The sequence below is a fragment of the Zingiber officinale genome, chromosome 6B, assembly GCF_018446385.1.
Source record: "Zingiber officinale cultivar Zhangliang chromosome 6B, Zo_v1.1, whole genome shotgun sequence".
NCBI classification, from domain to species: Eukaryota; Viridiplantae; Streptophyta; class Magnoliopsida; order Zingiberales; family Zingiberaceae; genus Zingiber; species Zingiber officinale.
This window is the reverse complement of record NC_055996.1, coordinates 50008802-50019069: the sequence shown is the minus strand read 5'-3', so window position 1 is coordinate 50019069 and position 10268 is coordinate 50008802. Positions and strand designations below refer to the sequence as shown.

At 38.3% G+C, this 10268-nt stretch overlaps 1 long non-coding RNA gene across 1 annotated transcript; it reads left to right on the top strand.

The window, feature by feature from the left end:
* Window positions 1-851: 851 nt before the first annotated feature.
* Window positions 852-5548, top strand: LOC121990148. Its single transcript, XR_006114480.1, has 4 exons — window positions 852-902; window positions 1388-1430; window positions 5310-5379; window positions 5470-5548. It is a non-coding gene; the product is annotated as an uncharacterized LOC121990148 (long non-coding RNA).
* The last annotated feature ends 4720 nt before the right edge of the window (window positions 5549-10268 follow it).

Below are 10268 nucleotides of genomic sequence, written 5' to 3'. Positions count from 1 at the left end.
GGGTAAACTTGGTTGCTATTCTTCTATTACTTTACAGTGTATTGTGGATAATAATACATACATGTTAGAAGTTATAATTAATGGAACCAAATCTCAAGAGTTTAGGTGACCGTGGTAGGGAGTAAGAATAACATAAGTACACTAAATAAAATCCAAAGTTAACACCTAACCTACCATGATATCTAAATATACATGAATTTAGGGGAACTAATTAAAGCATGTCATAGCATAGAACATGCTAAACTAGATTTCCGATGCTAACATTTAACCTATGGAAGAAAATATCATGCGGGAAAATACAAAGAGCATGAGCACAATTAAATTCAAATCCGAAAACTCAATCAAAACTAGAAATCCGAAACCTTCTCAAAGCATATAAGATTATCTTGATTAGAAAACAAGTAGGAAACATAAACACCTTCACAACTATCTAAATTTCGAAGTTTACCACTTAACTTACTATAGTATCTAAACGTACATGAATTTTAGGGAACTAATTAGAACAAAACAAGGTATAGAACGTGCCTTTAACTCCTTGCTACTAAGTCTTTTTCTCTTCTTCCTTTTCCTCTTGGTTTGGTGGTGGCAGAGGCTAGGGCCAGCGGTGATATCGGCTAGGGGTTGGCAGAAGTGAATAAAAATAATAGGGCAAGATTGTTTTTCCCGTCGGTAAACTAATGATATTACCGACGGAATAAGCCATCCCGTCGGTAAATTAATGGTTTTACCGACGGAATTACTAATTCCGTCGGTAAACATAAAGTGTACCGACGGAATATGAATTCCGTCGGCAAGTCCCCCTAAAAAAACCCTAACCTCCCTCCTGTTTCCCTGACGCGCGCGCGGCCGACGGCTTCGTTCTCCCGTTCCCGATCGCTTCGTTCTCCCGTTCCCGATCGCAGGTTAGTTTTTGGTTTTGTTTTTTTTCCTTTTTTTTCGGCGAGCGGCAGTTGCCGCCGGCCTTCGCCCACACGCGGCGGCGCGTACCCGCAGTGGGCTTCCTCGCCCGCAGCGGGTTTCTGCGCCCGCCATCGGCTGGCGGCGTTCGGCTTCGGCCGCCAGCGGCCATCTGCGCCAGCCGGCGGCGGCCGCCTGCGAGCCGGCGGCGGCCGCCTCCAGCCTACTGGGCCCGCCAGCGGTCGGTGGCGGCTGCCTGCGGCCTTCTGCGCCCGCCAGTGGCCGGCTGCGGCCTTCTGCGCTGGCCAGCGGGCGCCTGTGCCTGCCTGCAGGTGTGCCGGCTGTTGTCGGCCGCCAGTTGGCTGCTGGCGGCTGTGCCAGCCGACATCTGGTTGCTGTGCTAGCCGGCAGCTGGCTGCTAGTGCCACGAGAAATTTGAAAAATATTTTGTGTTAATTTTTTAGCTAAATTATTTTTATTTTGTAAACAGGTAGCATTTGCTGCTCTTCTCCAGTTGACCTACACATATTCAGGTAAAATTTACTAAATTATACTGTATGTCATTTAACATGATTAAAGTTAGAAATAGGTTATGTTAGTATGTTAATTTATAGCATAATATAGTCCGTTTGTTTGTTTTGTGTTAGTATCTTAATGTATGTTAATTTTTAGTTCTCAATATATTAGTTTTAGGTAAAAATGTCTATGAACAAAGCTTGGATGTACAATCGATTAGAAAAAGGATTTATCAGAGATGATTTTATTGCTGAAGTTGAACAGTTTGTGAACTTTGCTAAAAGTCACCCTGAATGTATGAATGGTGCTGAGTTACGGTGTCCATGCAATCATAAAAAATGTCAAAATAGAGCTTTCCGTGATGAGGATACTGTAAAAATGCATATATGTAGAAATGGTTTTGTGCCAAATTACTACAATTGGTACTGTCACGGAGAACCTTATTTATATGAACCAATTGGACCTTCTGGTGGTTCGTCATCCAGGGCAACAGTTACTGATCCTGAAGCATCAATTAATATTGATATCGCAATGCAATCAATGGTTCATGATACGATAAATGCTACAGTTGATTATTCTAATATAGATGAAACACCAACACCTGAATATCAGCAACTATATAAAATGTTAAAGGCTAGTGAAAGAGAAGTGTGGAAAGACATTCCCTCGTGTCATTCTCAATTATCGACTACTGCAAGGTTATTAAATATGAAAGCAGAACATCATTTTTCAGAAAGATGTTACGACGACATCTGTCAGTTGATGTCAGAATTGCTTCCTGCTGATAACATAATGACGGATAGTTTTTACAGTACAAAAAAATTGATCAGAGGTTTAGGTTTGCCTGTGGAGAAGATTGATTGTTGTATAAATAACTGCATGATATTTTGGAATGAAGACAATGATCTGCGTGAATGCAAAATCTGTACACACCCTCGTTATAAGCATGATACTCGCATACCTGGGCAGAAGAAGAAAAAAATAGCATGGAAAGTGATGTATTATTTTCCGTTAACTGCTAGACTTCAACGTTTGTATGCATCTGCTGCTACAGCTTGCCATATGACGTGGCATCATGAGCATGAGCACGATGGAGGTATAATGTGTCATCCTTCTGATTCACCTGCATGGAAACATCTAGATGTTGTATTTCCTTCATTTGCAATGGAACCACGTAATGTGAGATTGGGACTTTCTGCAGATGGATTTCAACCATTTGGACAGTCAGGACAACAATATTCATCTTGGCCGGTTATATTAACACCTTACAATTTACCGCCATGGATGTGTATGAAAGATGAATTTATGTTCCTTACAGTACTTATTCCTGGTCCAACCAATCCCAAAGAGAAGATAGATGTTTTCTTACAACCTCTTATTGCAGAGTTAAATGAATTATGGAATGTAGGGTCGGTGATTTATGATGTTGCAAGCAAAACTAATTTTAGATTGCATGCTGCATTATTATGGACGATCAGTGATTTTCCAGCATACTCAATGTTATCGGGTTGGAGCACAGCTGGTAAATTAGCATGTCCACACTGCATGACTGATTCTGATGCATTTTCATTACCTTACAGTGGGAAGGTGTCTTGGTTTGATAATCACCGTAAATTTTTACCACTTGATCACTCTTTTAGGCGAAATAAGAAAAATTTCTTAAAAAATGTTGTAGTCAGAAAATCCCCGCCACTCCATGCTTCAGGTGAACAAATCATTGAGCAAATTGATAGTTATGGATTTCTACCAGTATCACAATCTGGTTCTGATGAGATAAATAAATATATTGTTAGGATGTGCAAGTGTGGTTGGAAGAAAAGGAGTATTTTTTGGGAGTTACCGTATTGGAAGTATCTGCTTATTCGACATAATTTAGATGTTATGCATATTGAGAAAAATTTCTTCGATAATATCTTTAATACTGTGATGAATGTGCCTGGAAGAACTAAAGACACTGCAAAATCACGCGAGGAATTAAAAGACCTAGTCAATAGACCAGAGTTGCATCAAGATGAAATAACTAATAGATTTCCAAAGGCTTGTTATACATTGGACAAAGATGGCAAGCAAGCTTTATGTAATTGGTTGAAAGAAATCAAATTTCCAGATGGTTATGCATCAAATATGGGTCGATGCGTGGATATGAATAGATTAAAGATGTTTGGAATGAAAAGTCATGACTGTCATGTATTTATGCAAAGACTTATTCCAGTAGCTTTCCATGACTTACTTCCTCAAAATGTTTGGCAAGCACTCACTGAATTGAGTCTATTTTTAGAGATTTGACATCAAGGTGTATTACGATAGATGATATGCTTGACTAGAAATAGACATTCCACTCATATTATGTAAACTGGAGCGCATATTTCCACCAAGTTTTTGATTCAATGGAACATCTACCGGTACATTTACCATACGAGGCACAAATAGCAGGTTCTGTGCAATACAGATGGATGTATCCATTTGAACGGTTTTTGAGGAAATTAAAAAATAATGTTCGTAACAAAGCAAGAGTTGAAGGGTCAATATGCAATGCTTATCTAGTAGAAGAAGCATCTTCTTTCTGCTCATATTATTTTGTTGATAGTGTGCAAACAAGACATCGCAGGTGTCCTAGAAATTCTGATGATGCTTGTCAGTCGATAGATCCATCTATGCTTTCTATTTTTAAGTTTCCTGGTAAGTTAATGGGTGCATCGCTTGCTAGATGGTTAACCGAGGAAGAATATCATGCTGCAAGAACATATATACTCTTAAATTGTGAAGAGGTCAAACCATACATAAAGTAAGTAAACTTCTTAAATCAAACAATTATCATTTGTTTAATTATTTTGCTTGATATCCCAATTTTAATATAATTACTTATTTTCTCAGCTTATACGAACAACAATTATATCTCCAAAATCCATCAATTGGTGCAACTGAGGTAGCTACAAAGTTAGAGACCGAATTTGCATTGTGGTTTCAAATATATGTAAGTTAGAAAATTTGTGAAATTTTTAAGTTCATGTTTATTAAGAAGTGTACTAAGATATATGTTACTTATTTTTATAGGTGAAAGATCGTAGAATATCAAATGTGCAAGATGATAGGATAATGAATATTGCATCAGGACCCTTTCGTAAAATAAAGGTGTATTCTGGTTACTATGTTAATGGTCTTAAATTCCACGTGGCACAACGAGATTCACGAAGATTAACTTATAATTCTGGTGTTTGCGTCAAAGGATATGTGGACAACAATAACACTGAATTTGATTATTATGGTAGACTTGATGAAATCATAGAGATTGAATATCCTGCATTACCAATAAAGAGGTGTGTGTTGTTCAAATGTTCATGGTATGATCCGACCCCAAGAATAGGTACTCGAATTCATCCAAATTATAATTTAGTTGAGGTTAATGCAAATAAAAGATTCAACAAGTTTGAGCCTTTTATTTTCGGAATACAAGCGGGTCAAGTTTTCTATCTTGAATACCCTACGAAGAGAAGAAGATCTAGTGAATGGTTGTCTGTTTGTCGAATCAAGCCTCGCTCGACCATAGAGATGCCGAATACAATCACTGCTCAAAACCATGATGCATTTCAGAATAATGAAGTGGAGATATATTCAGTTGATTTACAACACCAATCTACTTCTCAATTGCTTGTAGATGCTAATGACATTTACGAAGAGATGGATGATGGGGAGATGTCCAACAGTGAGGATGAAGTTGAACTAAGCTCATCTAGCAATGAGGACATAGAAACTGTTAATGTTGACTAGTCAGATGTTAATGATGATTAAATATTAACATTATTATTTCCGTCAGTAAGTAGATTTCCTTAATGTTTTGTATTTATATTATCAGGTTTTTAGACCTTTTTATGATGTGTTGCAATGTTATTTTGTAGATATTATCATGGCAGAGCAGCAGGCTGTGGCACCCCGTGGCCACAAAGTCCTTACCGTTGTCGGGGACTCGTAAGTATATTGTCTTATTAATTATTCAAGTTTATATATAACATTAGTTATAATATATTTCTCATAACCTAAAGGTCTATTTTTGTGCAGGTTCACTCCGGATGGGCACAGAGTTGCCACATATATCACTGCAAAATTTAAGGAACGAGTTAGCGCGTCTGGTACTACATGGAGGCATGTAGACCAGGAGATGAAGCTATTTTATTATAATGAATTTGTGGTGAGTAAATTTAATATATTTAATTCACATTCTATAATATAGTTATCATTTATATCATTTAAACTAAATGTTTAACTTATAATTATAGAAAAGATATACTTGGGTGGACGGGCAAGAAGATCAATTTAAAGCTACATGGAATACTTATTGTGCCAAACTCTACAGAGATCATATGTATTACATGAGAAAGAAGGGCACTAGGCCTGCGTATGTTTCGGAGGTGATATGGAGTGCATGGACGACCACCTGGGCTGCAGAAAGGTGGCAAGCTAATGCCGAAAAGGCAAAAGCAAATAGGAATACAGAACCAGGTGGCCCGAGCACCGGAACCGCTCGGCATACGTCAGGATCCAGATCTATTGTTGAGCATACCATTGATCTGGTGAGTATAATTTAAAATTATACTTTATAACAAATTTTATATTTATTACCAACCTTGTATTGTTGAGCATATTAATTTTTTCCTTAATTTATAAATGTAGGAACGTGAGCTTGCCCGACAGCCTACATGTATGGAGATTTTTCTGAAGACCCACAAGAAGAAAGATGGGTCATTTGTTGATTCTCGATCTCAAACTCTACATGTAAGATAATTAACTTTATTACATTTGTTCATTTATATCTTGATTAGTAATTAGTAATACATATCAAATTGGATACTATATTATTTTTTATGCAGCAAGAAATGACAGAACGGGTGGCTCAGGCATCTCAGCCATCAGCAGAGGGTGGAGAGTCACAGTCTTTATCCACCGACGATCTAAATGAGATATATTATGATGTTGTCGGTGGAAGGACAAAAAACTCCACCCTCTACGGCCTTGGCTCTCAGGCCAAAGTGGCATTTGATCATTTGAGGAATCCAGTAGGCCGTGCTAGTTCCTCTTCTTCTGGTGAGATGCAGTCTTTAAGACGTGAAAATCAAGAACTGCGGTCTCAGCTGAAATCAATGGATCAGAGGATGGCTGATATGGATCAGTGGAGAGCTGATGAGGAGAAGAAGAGAGCTGAACGTGACAAGAGTAATGAAGATCTCATGGCCCAAATGCGGGCAATCGTGGCTTCTTTCACCCAAGCATCACAGGGATCTGAGTCACAGGAGACTCCAGATCTATCAGACGGTGGTCGTTAGCTTTTTGAGGTTTGTTAGTTCAGCTATACTTTAGTTTTTTATTTATTATATAGAACGTGAGCCTGTTTTGATATTATAACATGTTTATTTCTAAAGGTTTTATTACTATATGTTTCAGGAGTCACGTTCAGTCATATATACATATTGGCTCTTCACTACATCATTTGCTCACTTTTTGTTCAGGTATTATTTCATATAAAATTCTTAATATATAAATATGTAAACTGTTTATTTAAACATCATTTTGTATTTGTCTTTTTACAGGATTTTCTCTACGATTTCCCGTTCTTGTATTATTGGGACTACATTTTAGTTCGGTATGTGTTATGTAAACTTGATTTTTGATATGGATATGTGTAGAATATATATTCTGTAGATTTAGTTAGCTATGGATTATATGGAATATGGTTTTTTTTGTGGATTTTATTAGTTTGTGATTATCATATGATAAATATATGTGCGTAGATTATATTTGATGTAGATTATATTTGTTGTGGATTGTATTTGTTGTGTGGATATTGTATGAAACCATCGAGTGTGATGGTTTGTTTATATATGTGGAAAATGTATATGGGAACAACGTGTAAACGAAAAGAAGCTGGAATTTTTTTTTTGAAATTCCGACGGATTACCGACGGAATAGATTCCGTCGGCAATTATCGAACTTTTAGTTCGATGCATCACTTCGGGCAACCGACGGAACAGGATGATCCGTCGGTAATTACCGACGGAAAATGTTGTTCCGTCGGTAATTACCGACGGATAAGCCTGATCCGTCGGTGAACAACATTTTCCGTCGGTAATTACCGACGGATCATCCTGTTCCGTCGGTAATTACCGACGGAAAATATTGTCCCGTCGGAGAATGTCGCTCAATCGGTGATGGAGAATATCGTTATTATACCGACGGAATGTATTTTCTGTCGGTACGTTACCGACAGAAACTTAATTTCCGTCGGTATAAAATACCGTCAGAATTCTGTTTCCGTCGGTAATAGAAGCCGGCGGATATTTTACCAACAGAAATTATTCCTTCGGAATTCCGTCGCTATAGACATATAGCGACGGAATTCCGACGGATAAATCTGTCGGTAATGCTGGTTTTTTTTGTTGTGCAAGCCGTCGAGAAAATACCTAAGCTTCTCCTTTAGGGTTGTTAGCTACCAGGGGCACAAAGTGGCACCCTCGTTCAAACTTCCTGACAAACTCAGCGACAGCTTGACTTCCTGGTATCAATGTCATGAATTCTCGGGTCAGCCTTGATTAAACATCCTCTATGAAGTGTTTAGCGTAAATCACTTCCTTGAATCCCTTATGAGCCAAAATGAATCTTATTCCTCAAAATGGTGTCCTAGATGCATCAAATGTAAGCATTTCTTCTCCCAAACTTGAAGATGTCAAGGTATTGTGTGTGTGGGGTCCATCTTATACAGCCTAAGCAAATGTAACTTTGCCCTTCGCTCCAGAGTCCTTTGCACTCTAGCAGCTCCTCGAAGGATGCCAAGGGTGTGTTTAGTCCTAACCATATCCATAACATGGGAACAACAAAAGACTCATTAGATTGGCATAGAGTTAGTCGCACTATCCAACCCCTGCAATATTGTTCCATTTGTCGCTTAGGCGGTTAGCGGTAAATGATCCAACCACTACGAAATTAATTTAAACACGTAAGATGTAAAGCTTTAATTTACAAACTCAAGGACTTGAGGCTTGACTTCATGAGCTTCTTGGAACCGGCAGTAGGCACAATCCTTCGAGGAACCTTACTCGGATACCAATTGTAACATCCATAGTTTTTTTTCGTACGGACGCCACAAATCATAATTACACTTACATTCATTGCATATTCTTAGCTTAACTAAGGTACTTAAATAGTTATTAAAATAAATAACTACTAGCAATATTGGTCCTAGTCATATAGTCCCAATCCTTATTCTACGAAAGGAACATTTAACTAAGCGGAAATTGAAATGGAAAGTCTTCGGGTTGTACTGCCATTGTCCTGAGCTTACTCAACCGGTAATGCCTCCTACCCCAATCATCTCATTACCTGAAATAGTAAAAAAAACTATGAGTCAAGAGACACAGTACATTCAAACCATATTATGTGTTAATTAGTTCCTATATCCATGTTTCCTTGACGAAAAATGTGTCTAACTAAGTCTTCATTCATTTTAAAGCATTTTTTCAATATGTGCATACCAAAAGTATGAATGTAAACATATTACGGGTCAAGACTTACACTCAATCGTAACCATATAAGCATAGACATAAACATGAACATACTTAATCATCGGCATAAACAACTTCGAACACAAAAAGAAACAGGAATCATAAGCAGTAGTGCATAGGCATGACATACATAACATAAACATTCACATGAACATAAGCCTTCATTGTTTGGCGCGCTCCCCGGGCTTACGTCCCCGAGTCATTACATGGAAAGCTCCCCAGGCTTAGGTCCCCGAATCATAACTTGGTAAGTTGTCTAGGCTTAGGTCCCCAGATCATAAAATGGTAAGCTCCCCAGGCTTAGGTTCTCGGATCATAACTTGGTAAGCTCCCCGGGCTTAGGTCCCTGGATCATAACTTAGTAAGCACCCCGAGCTTAGGTCTTCAAATCATAACTTGGTAAGCACCCAGGGCTTAGGTCCCCGGATCATAACTTGATAAGCTTCCCAGGCTTAGGTCCTCGGATCATAACTTGGTAAACTACCCGGGCTTAGGTCCCCAGATCATAACTTGGTGAGCTCTCAGAGCTTAGGTCCCCGGTTCATCACTTAACCTATAACATAAACATGAACATAACATAAACATATTTGTAAACTCAACCATGATCATTACATATACATGGGCTTAAACATAAACATGTGCAAAAACATGACAGGATCATTACATGAGCATGGGCATAATCAAAACATGGATCATAAATTGGTAAGCTCTCCAGGCTTAGGTCCCCGGATCATAACTTGGTAAGCTCCCCATGCTTTGGTTCTCAGATCATAACTTGGTAAGCACCCAAGGCTTAGGTCCCCGGATCATAACTTGATAAGCTTCCCAGGCTTAGGCCCTCGGATCATAACTTGGTAAACTACCCGGGCTTAGGTCCCCGGATCATAACTTGGTAAGCTCTCCAAGCTTAGGTCCCCGGTTCATCACTTAACCTATAACATAAACATGAACATAACATAAACATGCTTGTAAACTCAACCATGATCATTACATATGCATGGGCTTAAACATAAACATGTGCAAAAACATGACAGGATCATTACATGAGCATGGGCATAATCAAAACATGCACCTAACATAACCTTGACCACTTCATAAGTAGAGGAATAAACATAAATATGTACATAAACATAAACATAATTACTATGCAAGCCTGGAACATAGGCATAAACATATACATAAACATAAGCAAGTTCATTTCATGAGCATTTAAAACATGTGCATAAACGTAAGGAAGTTCATTCCATGAGCATTAAGTTATCATGATGAGATGAAATATATGTCTAACTAAACTGATTTCAATCT